At 47.3% G+C, this 13,507-nt stretch overlaps 1 pseudogene; it reads right to left on the reverse strand.

The window, feature by feature from the left end:
- The window catches only part of LOC123724009 (E3 ubiquitin-protein ligase ZNF598-like), a 66,526-nt pseudogene that overhangs the window by 7,206 nt on the left and 45,813 nt on the right, over window positions 1–13,507 (reverse strand).

Here is a 13,507-nt window from a genome sequence, read left to right on the forward strand (position 1 = left end):
CATTAGCCTGTTAGCCTTACTGTGTCTATAGGAACATTAGCCTGTTAGCCTTACTGGGTCTATAGGAACATTAGCCTGTTAGCCTTACTGGGTCTATAGGAACATTAGCCTGTTAGCCTTACTGTGTCTATAGGAACATTAGCCTGTTAGCCTTACTGGGTCTATAGGAACATTAGCCTGTTAGCCTTACAGGGTGGATAGGAACATTAGCCTGCTAGCCTTACTGAGTGGATAGGAACATTAGCCTGTTAGCCTTACTGGGTGGATAGGAACATTAGCCTGTTAGCCTTACTGGGTGGATAGGAACATTAGCCTGCTAGCCTTACTGGGTCTATAGGAACATTAGCCTGTTAGCCTTACTGGGTGGATAGGAACATTAGCCTGTTAGAGAGAGAGAGATGGATAGGAACATTAGCCTGTTAGCCTTACTGGGTGGATAGGAACATTAGCCTGTTAGCCTTACAGGGTGGATAGGAACATTAGCCTGTTAGAGAGAGAGAGATGGATAGGAACATTAGCCTGTTAGCCTTACTGGGTGGATAGGAACATTAGCCTGCTGGCCTTACTGGGTGGATAGGAACATTAGCCTGCTGGCCTTACTGGGTGGATAGGAACATTAGCCTGCTGGCCTTACTGGGTGGATAGGAACATTAGCCTGTTAGCCTTACTGGGTGGATAGGAACATTAGCCTGTTAGCCTTACTGGGTGGATAGGAACATTAGCCTGCTAGCCTTACTGGGTGGATAGGAACATTAGCCTGTTAGCCTTACAGGGTGGATAGGAACATTAGCCTGTTAGCATTACAGGGTTGATATGAACATTAGCCTGCTAGCCTTACTGTGTGGATAGGAACATTAGCCTGTTAGCCTTACTGGGTGGATAGGAACATTAGCCTGCTAGCCTTACTGGGTGGATAGGAACATTAGCCTGTTAGCCTTACTGAGTGGATAGGAACATTAGCCTGCTAGCCTTACTGGGTGGATAGGAACATTAGCCTGTTAGCCTTACTGGGTGGATAGGAACATTAGCCTGTTAGCCTTACTAGGTGGATAGGAACATTAGCCTGTTAGCCTTACTGGGTGGATAGGAACATTAGCCTGTTAGCCTTACAGGGTGGATAGGAACATTAGCCTGTTAGAGAGAGAGAGATGGATAGGAACATTAGCCTGTTAGCCTTACAGGGTGGATAGGAACATTAGCCTGTTAGCCTTACTGGGTGGATAGGAACATTAGCCTGTTAGCCTTACTGGGTGGATAGGAACATTAGCCTGCTGGCCTTACTGGGTGGATAGGAACATTAGCCTGCTGGCCTTACTGGGTGGATAGGAACATTAGCCTGCTGGCCTTACTGGGTGGATAGGAACATTAGCCTGTTAGCCTTACTGGGTGGATAGGAACATTAGCCTGTTAGCCTTACTGGGTGGATAGGAACATTAGCCTGCTAGCCTTACTGGGTGGATAGGAACATTAGCCTGTTAGCCTTACAGGGTGGATAGGAACATTAGCCTGTTAGCATTACAGGGTTGATATGAACATTAGCCTGTTAGCCTTACTGTGTGGATAGGAACATTAGCCTGTTAGCCTTACTGGGTGGATAGGAACATTAGCCTGCTAGCCTTACTGGGTGGATAGGAACATTAGCCTGTTAGCCTTACTGAGTGGATAGGAACATTAGCCTGCTAGCCTTACTGGGTGGATAGGAACATTAGCCTGTTAGCCTTACTGAGTGGATAGGAACATTAGCCTGTTAGCCTTACTGAGTGGATAGGAACATTAGCCTGCTAGCCTTACTGGGTGGATAGGAACATTAGCCTGTTAGCCTTACTGAGTGGATAGGAACATTAGCCTGTTAGCCTTACTGGGTGGATAGGAACATTAGCCTGTTAGCCTTACTGGGTCTATAGACCCGTTAGACACTGTAAATATTGAGTCTTTGCATCAACTTCATGTAATTGTCAATAAAAGCCTTTTGACACTTACAGTCTGTATGTAACTACGGGTTAGAGATATAGAGAGGATAGTTCAGCCCCAACAGTCTGGATGTAACTACGGGTTAGAGATATAGAGAGAGGATAGTTCAGCCCCAACAGTCTGGATGTAACTACGGGTTAGAGATATAGAGAGAGGATAGTTCAGCCCCAACAGTCTGGATGTAACTACGGGTTAGAGATATATAGAGAGGATAGTTCAGCCCCAACAGTCTGGATGTAACTACGGGTTAGAGATATATAGAGAGGATAGTTCAGCCCCAACAGTCTGGATGTAACTACGGGTTAGAGATATATAGAGAGGATAGTTCAGCCCCAACAGTCTGGATGTAACTACGGGTTAGAGAGGATAGAGAGGATAGTTCAGCCCCAACAGTCTGGATGTAACTACGGGTTAGAGAGGATAGTTCAGCCCCAACAGTCTGGATGTAACTACGGGTTAGAGATATATAGAGAGGATAGTTCAGCCCCAACAGTCTGGATGTAACTACGGGTTAGAGATATATAGAGAGGATAGTTCAGCCCCAACAGTCTGGATGTAACTACGGGTTAGAGATATAGAGAGGATAGTTCAGCCCCAACAGTCTGTATGTAACTACGGGTTAGAGATATAGAGAGGATAGTTCAGCCCCAACAGTCTGGATGTAACTACGGGTTAGAGATATATAGAGAGGATAGTTCAGCCCCAACAGTCTGGATGTAACTACGGGTTAGAGATATAGAGAGAGGATAGTTCAGCCCCAACAGTCTGGATGTAACTACGGGTTAGAGATATATAGAGAGGATAGTTCAGCCCCAACAGTCTGGATGTAACTACGGGTTAGAGATATAGAGAGAGGATAGTTCAGCCCCAACAGTCTGTATGTAACTACGGGTTAGAGATATATAGAGAGGATAGTTCAGCCCCAACAGTCTGGATGTAACTACGGGTTAGAGATATATAGAGAGGATAGTTCAGCCCCAACAGTCTGTATGTAACTACGGGTTAGAGATATATAGAGAGGATAGTTCAGCCCCAACAGTCTGGATGTAACTACGGGTTAGAGATATATAGAGAGGATAGTTCAGCCCCAACAGTCTGGATGTAACTACGGGTTAGAGATATAGAGAGGATAGTTCAGCCCCAACAGTCTGGATGTAACTACGCGTTAGAGATATAGAGAGGATAGTTCAGCCCCAACAGTCTGTATGTAACTACGGGTTAGAGATATAGAGAGGATAGTTCAGCCCCAACAGTCTGTATGTAACTACGGGTTAGAGATATAGAGAGAGGATAGTTCAGCCCCAACAGTCTGGATGTAACTACGGGTTAGAGATATAGAGAGAGGATAGTTCAGCCCCAACAGTCTGGATGTAACTACGGGTTAGAGATATAGAGAGAGGATAGTTCAGCCCCAACAGTCTGGATGTAACTACGGGTTAGAGATATATAGAGGATAGTTCAGCCCCAACAGTCTGTATGTAACTACGGGTTAGAGATATAGAGAGGATAGTTCAGCCCCAACAGTCTGGATGTAACTACGGGTTAGAGATATAGAGAGAGGATAGTTCAGCCCCAACAGTCTGGATGTAACTACGGGTTAGAGATATAGAGAGAGGATAGTTCAGCCCCAACAGTCTGGATGTAACTACGGGTTAGAGATATAGAGAGAGGATAGTTCAGCCCCAACAGTCTGGATGTAACTACGGGTTAGAGATATAGAGAGAGGATAGTTCAGCCCCAACAGTCTGGATGTAACTACGGGTTAGAGATATATAGAGGATAGTTCAGCCCCAACAGTCTGTATGTAACTACGGGTTAGAGATATAGAGAGGATAGTTCAGCCCCAACAGTCTGGATGTAACTACGGGTTAGAGATATATAGAGAGGATAGTTCAGCCCCAACAGTCTGGATGTCACTACGGGTTAGAGATATAGAGAGAGGATAGTTCAGCCCCAACAGTCTGTATGTAACTACGGGTTAGAGATATAGAGAGAGGATAGTTCAGCCCCAACAGTCTGGATGTAACTACGGGTTAGAGATATATAGAGAGGATAGTTCAGCCCCAACAGTCTGGATGTAACTACGGGTTAGAGATATAGAGAGGATAGTTCAGCCCCAACAGTCTGGATGTAACTACGGGTTAGAGATATATAGAGAGGATAGTTCAGCCCCAACAGTCTGGATGTAACTACGGGTTAGAGATATAGAGAGAGGATAGTTCAGCCCCAACAGTCTGGATGTAACTACGGGTTAGAGATATAGAGAGGATAGTTCAGCCCCAACAGTCTGTATGTAACTACGGGTTAGAGATATAGAGAGAGGATAGTTCAGCCCCAACAGTCTGGATGTAACTACGGGTTAGAGATATAGAGAGGATAGTTCAGCCCCAACAGTCTGGATGTAACTACGGGTTAGAGATATAGAGAGGATAGTTCAGCCCCAACAGTCTGGATGTAACTACGGGTTAGAGATATAGAGAGGATAGTTCAGCCCCAACAGTCTGGATGTAACTACGGGTTAGAGATATATAGAGAGGATAGTTCAGCCCCAACAGTCTGGATGTAACTACGGGTTAGAGATATAGAGAGGATAGTTCAGCCCCAACAGTCTGGATGTAACTACGGGTTAGAGATATATAGAGAGGATAGTTCAGCCCCAACAGTCTGGATGTAACTACGGGTTAGAGATATAGAGAGGATAGTTCAGCCCCAACAGTCTGTATGTAACTAAGGGTTAGAGATATAGAGAGGATAGTTCAGCCCCAACAGTCTGGATGTAACTACGGGTTAGAGATATATAGAGAGGATAGTTCAGCCCCAACAGTCTGGATGTAACTACGGGTTAGAGATATATAGAGAGGATAGTTCAGCCCCAACAGTCTGGATGTAACTACGGGTTAGAGATATATAGAGAGGATAGTTCAGCCCCAACAGTCTGGATGTAACTACGGGTTAGAGATATATAGAGAGGATAGTTCAGCCCCAACAGTCTGGATGTAACTACGGGTTAGAGATATAGAGAGGATAGTTCAGCCCCAACAGTCTGGATGTAACTACGGGTTAGAGATATAGAGAGAGGATAGTTCAGCCCCAACAGTCTGGATGTAACTACGGGTTAGAGATATAGAGAGAGGATAGTTCAGCCCCAACAGTCTGGATGTAACTACGGGTTAGAGATATATAGAGAGGATAGTTCAGCCCCAACAGTCTGGATGTAACTACGGGTTAGAGAGGATAGAGAGGATAGTTCAGCCCCAACAGTCTGGATGTAACTACGGGTTAGAGAGGATAGTTCAGCCCCAACAGTCTGGATGTAACTACGGGTTAGAGATATATAGAGAGGATAGTTCAGCCCCAACAGTCTGGATGTAACTACGGGTTAGAGATATATAGAGAGGATAGTTCAGCCCCAACAGTCTGGATGTAACTACGGGTTAGAGATATAGAGAGGATAGTTCAGCCCCAACAGTCTGTATGTAACTACGGGTTAGAGATATAGAGAGGATAGTTCAGCCCCAACAGTCTGGATGTAACTACGGGTTAGAGATATATAGAGAGGATAGTTCAGCCCCAACAGTCTGGATGTAACTACGGGTTAGAGATATAGAGAGAGGATAGTTCAGCCCCAACAGTCTGGATGTAACTACGGGTTAGAGATATATAGAGAGGATAGTTCAGCCCCAACAGTCTGGATGTAACTACGGGTTAGAGATATAGAGAGAGGATAGTTCAGCCCCAACAGTCTGTATGTAACTACGGGTTAGAGATATATAGAGAGGATAGTTCAGCCCCAACAGTCTGGATGTAACTACGGGTTAGAGATATATAGAGAGGATAGTTCAGCCCCAACAGTCTGTATGTAACTACGGGTTAGAGATATATAGAGAGGATAGTTCAGCCCCAACAGTCTGGATGTAACTACGGGTTAGAGATATATAGAGAGGATAGTTCAGCCCCAACAGTCTGGATGTAACTACGGGTTAGAGATATAGAGAGGATAGTTCAGCCCCAACAGTCTGGATGTAACTACGGCGTTAGAGATATAGAGAGGATAGTTCAGCCCCAACAGTCTGTATGTAACTACGGGTTAGAGATATAGAGAGGATAGTTCAGCCCCAACAGTCTGTATGTAACTACGGGTTAGAGATATAGAGAGAGGATAGTTCAGCCCCAACAGTCTGGATGTAACTACGGGTTAGAGATATAGAGAGAGGATAGTTCAGCCCCAACAGTCTGGATGTAACTACGGGTTAGAGATATAGAGAGAGGATAGTTCAGCCCCAACAGTCTGGATGTAACTACGGGTTAGAGATATATAGAGGATAGTTCAGCCCCAACAGTCTGTATGTAACTACGGGTTAGAGATATAGAGAGGATAGTTCAGCCCCAACAGTCTGGATGTAACTACGGGTTAGAGATATAGAGAGAGGATAGTTCAGCCCCAACAGTCTGGATGTAACTACGGGTTAGAGATATAGAGAGAGGATAGTTCAGCCCCAACAGTCTGGATGTAACTACGGGTTAGAGATATAGAGAGAGGATAGTTCAGCCCCAACAGTCTGGATGTAACTACGGGTTAGAGATATAGAGAGAGGATAGTTCAGCCCCAACAGTCTGGATGTAACTACGGGTTAGAGATATATAGAGGATAGTTCAGCCCCAACAGTCTGTATGTAACTACGGGTTAGAGATATAGAGAGGATAGTTCAGCCCCAACAGTCTGGATGTAACTACGGGTTAGAGATATATAGAGAGGATAGTTCAGCCCCAACAGTCTGGATGTCACTACGGGTTAGAGATATAGAGAGAGGATAGTTCAGCCCCAACAGTCTGTATGTAACTACGGGTTAGAGATATAGAGAGAGGATAGTTCAGCCCCAACAGTCTGGATGTAACTACGGGTTAGAGATATATAGAGAGGATAGTTCAGCCCCAACAGTCTGGATGTAACTACGGGTTAGAGATATAGAGAGGATAGTTCAGCCCCAACAGTCTGGATGTAACTACGGGTTAGAGATATATAGAGAGGATAGTTCAGCCCCAACAGTCTGGATGTAACTACGGGTTAGAGATATAGAGAGAGGATAGTTCAGCCCCAACAGTCTGGATGTAACTACGGGTTAGAGATATAGAGAGGATAGTTCAGCCCCAACAGTCTGTATGTAACTACGGGTTAGAGATATAGAGAGAGGATAGTTCAGCCCCAACAGTCTGGATGTAACTACGGGTTAGAGATATAGAGAGGATAGTTCAGCCCCAACAGTCTGGATGTAACTACGGGTTAGAGATATAGAGAGGATAGTTCAGCCCCAACAGTCTGGATGTAACTACGGGTTAGAGATATAGAGAGGATAGTTCAGCCCCAACAGTCTGGATGTAACTACGGGTTAGAGATATATAGAGAGGATAGTTCAGCCCCAACAGTCTGGATGTAACTACGGGTTAGAGATATAGAGAGGATAGTTCAGCCCCAACAGTCTGGATGTAACTACGGGTTAGAGATATATAGAGAGGATAGTTCAGCCCCAACAGTCTGGATGTAACTACGGGTTAGAGATATAGAGAGGATAGTTCAGCCCCAACAGTCTGTATGTAACTAAGGGTTAGAGATATAGAGAGGATAGTTCAGCCCCAACAGTCTGGATGTAACTACGGGTTAGAGATATATAGAGAGGATAGTTCAGCCCCAACAGTCTGGATGTAACTACGGGTTAGAGATATATAGAGAGGATAGTTCAGCCCCAACAGTCTGGATGTAACTACGGGTTAGAGATATATAGAGAGGATAGTTCAGCCCCAACAGTCTGGATGTAACTACGGGTTAGAGATATATAGAGAGGATAGTTCAGCCCCAACAGTCTGGATGTAACTACGGGTTAGAGATATAGAGAGGATAGTTCAGCCCCAACAGTCTGGATGTAACTACGGGTTAGAGATATAGAGAGAGGATAGTTCAGCCCCAACAGTCTGGATGTAACTACGGGTTAGAGATATAGAGAGAGGATAGTTCAGCCCCAACAGTCTGGATGTAACTACGGGTTAGAGATATATAGAGAGGATAGTTCAGCCCCAAAAATCCTGTCTGAACCATCCAGAGTAGTTCTTAGGGTGAAGGTTAGGGGGGTTAAGGTTAGGGTTGGGGGGTTAAGGTTAGGGATAGGAGTCAGGGCTTACCTGTCTGAACTGTCCAGAGTAGTCCTTAGGGTCAGGGATAGGAGTCAGGGCGTACCTGTCTGAACTGTCCAGAGTAGTCCTTAGGGATAGGAGTCAGGGCGTACCTGTCTGAACTGTCCAGAGTAGTCCTTAGGGTCAGGGATAGGAGTCAGGGCTTACCTGTCTGAACTGTCCAGAGTAGTCCTTAGGGATAGGAGTCAGGGCTTACCTGTCTGAACTGTCCAGAGTAGTCCTTAGGGATAGGAGTCAGGGCTTACCTGTCTGAACTGTCCAGAGTAGTCCTCAGGGATAGGAGTCAGGGATTACCTGTCTGAACTGTCCAGAGTAGTCCTTAGGGATAGGAGTCAGGGCTTACCTGTCTGAACTGTCCAGAGTAGTCCTTAGGGATAGGAGTCAGGGCTTACCTGTCTGAACTGTCCAGAGTAGTCCTTAGGGTCAGGGATAGGAGTCAGGGCGTACCTGTCTGAACTGTCCAGAGTAGTCCTTAGGGTTAGGAGTCAGGGCGTACCTGTCTGAACTGTCTAGAGTAGTCCTTAGGGTTAGGAGTCAGGGCGTACCTGTCTGAACTGTCCAGAGTAGTCCTTAGGGATAGGAGTCAGGGCTTACCTGTCTGAACTGTCCAGAGTAGTCCTTAGGGTCAGGGATAGGAGTCAGGGCTTACCTGTCTGAACTGTCCAGAGTAGTCCTTAGGGATAGGAGTCAGGGCTTACCTGTCTGAACTGTCCAGAGTAGTCCTTAGGGATAGGAGTCAGGGCTTACCTGTCTGAACTGTCCAGAGTAGTCCTTAGGGTTAGGAGTCAGGGCTTACCTGTCTGAACTGTCCAGAGTAGTCCTTAGGGTTAGGAGTCAGGGCTTACCTGTCTGAACTGTCCAGAGTAGTCCTTAGGGATAGGAGTCAGGGCGTACCTGTCTGAACTGTCCAGAGTAGTCCTTAGGGTTAGGAGTCAGGGCGTACCTGTCTGAACTGTCCAGAGTAGTCCTTAGGGATAGGAGTCAGGGCTTACCTGTCTGAACTGTCCAGAGTAGTCCTTAGGGATAGGAGTCAGGGCTTACCTGTCTGAACTGTCCAGAGTAGTCCTCAGGGATAGGAGTCAGGGCTTACCTGTCTGAACTGTTCAGAGTAGTCCTCAGGGATAGGAGTCAGGGCTTACCTGTCTGAACTGTCCAGAGTAGTCCTTAGGGATAGGAGTCAGGGCTTACCTGTCTGAACTGTCCAGAGTAGTCCTTAGGGTCAGGAATAGGAGTCAGGGCTTACCTGTCTGAACTGTCCAGAGTAGTCTTAGGGTCAGGGATAGGGGGGTTAAGGTTAGGAATAGGAGTCAGGGCGTACCTGTCTGAACTGTCCAGAGTAGTCCTTAGGGTCAGGAGTCAGGGCTTACCTGTCTGAACTGTCCAGAGTAGTCCTTAGGGATAGGAGTCAGGGCTTACCTGTCTGAACTGTCCAGAGTAGTCCTTAGGGATAGGAGTCAGGGCTTACCTGTCTGAACTGTCCAGAGTAGTCCTTAGGGATAGGAGTCAGGGCTTACCTGTCTGAACTGTCCAGAGTAGTCCTCAGGGATAGGAGTCAGGGCTTACCTGTCTGAACTGTCCAGAGTAGTCCTTAGGGATAGGAGTCAGGGCTTACCTGTCTGAACTGTCCAGAGTAGTCCTTAGGGATAGGAGTCAGGGCTTACCTGTCTGAACTGTCCAGAGTAGTCCTTAGGGTCAGGGATAGGAGTCAGGGCTTACCTGTCTGAACTGTCCAGAGTAGTCCTTAGAGGATAGGAGTCAGGGCTTACCTGTCTGAACTGTCCAGAGTAGTCCTTAGGGATAGGAGTCAGGGCTTACCTGTCTGAACTGTCCAGAGTAGTCCTTAGGGTTAGGAGTCAGGGCTTACCTGTCTGAACTGTCCAGAGTAGTCCTTAGGGTTAGGAGTCAGGGCTTACCTGTCTGAACTGTCCAGAGTAGTCCTTGGGATAGGGGTCAGGGCTTACCTGTCTGAACTGTCCAGAGTAGTCCTCAGGGATAGGAGTCAGGGCTTACCTGTCTGAACTGTCCAGAGTAGTCCTTAGGGATAGGAGTCAGGGCTTACCTGTCTGAACTGTCCAGAGTAGTCCTTAGGGATAGGAGTCAGGGCTTACCTGTCTGAACTGTCCAGAGTAGTCCTTAGGGAGTCAGGGTAGGGTCGGGCTACCTGTCTGAACTGTCCAGAGTAGTCCTTAGGGATAGGAGTCAGGGCTTACCTGTCTGAACTGTCCAGAGTAGTCCTTAGGGATAGGAGTCAGGGCTTACCTGTCTGAACTGTCCAGAGTAGTCCTTAGGGTTAGGAGTCAGGGCTTACCTGTCTGAACTGTCCAGAGTAGTCCTTAGGGTTAGGAGTCAGGGCTTACCTGTCTGAACTGTCCAGAGTAGTCCTTAGGGTCAGGGATAGGGGGGTTAAGGTTAGGAATAGGAGTCAGGGCGTACCTGTCTGAACTGTCCAGAGTAGTCCTTAGGGATAGGAGTCAGGGCTTACCTGTCTGAACTGTCCAGAGTAGTCCTTAGGGTCAGGGATAGGGGGTTAAGGTTAGGAATAGGAGTCAGGGCGTACCTGTCTGAACTGTCCAGAGTAGTCTTAGGGTCAGGGATAGGGGGGTTAAGGTTAGGAATAGGAGTCAGGGCGTACCTGTCTGAACTGTCCAGAGTAGTCCTTAGGGATAGGAGTCAGGGCTTACCTGTCTGAACTGTCCAGAGTAGTCCTTAGGGTTAGGGGGTTAAGGTTAGGGTTAGGGGGTTAAGGTTAGGAGTCAGGGCGTACCTGTCTGAACTGGCCAGAGTAGTCCTTGAACTGGTTGAATCGTGACTGGTCGTTCTGCAGGAGGTTCTTAATGGACTGGATCAGTTCCATGTTCCGTCGCTGGAAGTTCTCTGGAGCCAGGTACACCCCCGGGGACTGGGGAGAGCTGAACACCCCCGGGGACTGGGGAGAGCTGAACACCCCCCATATGGAGTCATTTAGACACACTGAGCTTCAATCAAATATGTGTTGTTGTGTAAAGGTGGCGGTCTGTCTGGAGTCTGTAAAGGTGGTGGTCTGTCTGGAGTCTGGTCTGTCTGGTGTCTGTCTGGAGTCTGGTCTGTCTGGAGTCTGTAAAGGTGGTGGTCTGTCTGGAGTCTGTAAAGGTGGTGGTCTGTCTGGAGTCTGTAAAGGTGGCGGTCTGTCTGGAGTCTGTAAAGGTGGCGGTCTGTCTGGAGTCTGTAAAGGTGGCGGTCTGTCTGGAGTCTGTAAAGGTGGCGGTCTGTCTGGAGTCTGTAAAGGTGGCGGTCTGTCTGGAGTCTGTAAAGGTGGTGGTCTGTCTGGAGTCTGTAAAGGTGGCGGTCTGTCTGGAGTCTGTAAAGGTGGTGGTCTGTCTGGAGTCTGTAAAGGTGGCAGTCTGTCTGGAGTCTGTAAAGGTGGCGGTCTGTCTGGAGTCTGTAAAGGTGGCGGTCTGTCTGGAGTCTGTAAAGGTGATGTCTAGTCTGTAAAGGTGATGTCTAGTCTGTAAAGGTGGTGGTCTGTCTGGAGTCTGTAAAGGTGGTGGTCTGTCTGGTGTCTGTAAAGGTGGTGGTCTGTCTGGAGTCTGTAAAGGTGGTGGTCTGTCTGGAGTCTGTAAAGGTGGTGGTCTGTCTGGAGTCTGTAAAGGTGGTGGTCTGTCTGGAGTCTGTAAAGGTGGTGGTCTGTCTGGAGTCTGTAAAGGTGGTGGTCTGTCTGGAGTCTGTAAAGGTGGCGGTCTGTCTGGAGTCTGGTCTGTCTGGAGTCTGTAAAGGTGGTGGTCTGTCTGGAGTCTGGTCTGTCTGGAGTCTGTAAAGGTGGTGGTCTGTCTGGAGTCTGGTCTGTCTGGTGTCTGTAAAGGTGGTGGTCTGTCTGGAGTCTGTAAAGGTGGTGGTCTGTCTATCTTGGTCTGTCTGGAGTCTGGTCTGTCTGGAGTCTGTAAAGGTGGTGGTCTGTCTGGAGTCTGGTCTGTCTGGTGTCTGTAAAGGTGGTGGTCTGTCTGGAGTCTGTAAAGGTGGTGGTCTGTCTGGAGTCTGTAAAGGTGATGGTCTGTCTGGAGTCTGTAAAGGTGATGTCTGGTCTGTAAAGGTGATGTCTGGTCTGTAAAGGTGATGTGATGGTCTGTCTGTAAAGGTGATGTGATGGTCTGTCTGTAAAGGTGATGTGATGGTCTGTAAAGGTGATGTGATGGTCTGTCTGTAAAGGTGATGTGATGGTCTGTAAAGGTGATGTGATGGTCCTGTAAAGGTGTAAAGGTGATGTGATGGTCCTGTGATGGTCTGTAAAGGTGATGGTCTGTAAAGGTGATGGTCTGTAAAGGTGATGGTCGGCCTGTAAAGGTGATGTGATGGTCTGTAAAGGTGATGTGATGGTCTGTAAAGGTGATGTGATGGTCTGTAAAGGTGATGTGATGGTCTGTAAAGGTGATGGTCGGTCTCACCGGGGGCTGGATGCAGGGGGCTCCACCACGTTGCTGTTGAGGGGGATGCCGGTGAACCCCGGGGGCTTACTGGGCGGGGGCGCCGCCCTGGCCGGGGGAGACGGGGACAGGACGTTGGGGGGGCAGAACTCTTCAGGACGAAGGAACTTTTAAATCCTGGAGGAGATAAACAACATCACTACGTTATCGATGTTACTTTCATCCATAAAACCCCCAAAACTTAAAGCTGCAGCTAAATTCACATAGAAACGTGTGTTATAGAGCTGTCACTCTCATAGACAGCAAGTCTAAGAAGATGTAGATCTCGTTCTATGTGAGGTATTTCTATGCTCCCTGTTCTTATGTTTAGTTCTTGTGTCTTTTACTTTCGGTTTTCAATATTTTGGGTTATTAAATATATATTTCACAGCGGTTTCGATAGAACAATGATTCTCTACGCAATGGGCAAAAAAAAAAAAACGAATACTTAAAAAATGTCAATAAATCAAATTGCTGCCGTCCAAATTGTTCAGGAGAAGAACATTTTTAAATCGATTGAAAAAAATGACGCTTCTTATTCATTGATGGAAAAACCAGTGGATGTTACTGTCTGGTGTTACTGCTGGGGCGTTACTGTCTGGTGTTACTGCTGGGGCGTTACTGTCTGGTGTTACTGCTGGGACGTTACTGTCTGGTGTTACTGCTGGGGCGTTACTGTCGGTGGTGTTACTGCTGGGGCGTTACTGTCTGGTGTTACTGCTGGGGCGTTACTGTCTGGTGTTACTGCTGGGGCGTTACTGTCTGGTGTTACTGCTGGGGCGTTACTGTCTGGTGTTACTGCTGGGGCGTTACTGTCTGGTGTTACTGCTGGGGCGTTACTGTCTGGTGTGGTGTTACTGCTGGGACGTTACTGTCTGGTGTTACTGCTGGGACGTTACTGTCTGGTGTTACTG

Source organism: Salmo salar, unplaced genomic scaffold (assembly GCF_905237065.1).
Source record: "Salmo salar unplaced genomic scaffold, Ssal_v3.1, whole genome shotgun sequence".
Taxonomy (NCBI): Eukaryota; Metazoa; Chordata; class Actinopteri; order Salmoniformes; family Salmonidae; genus Salmo; species Salmo salar.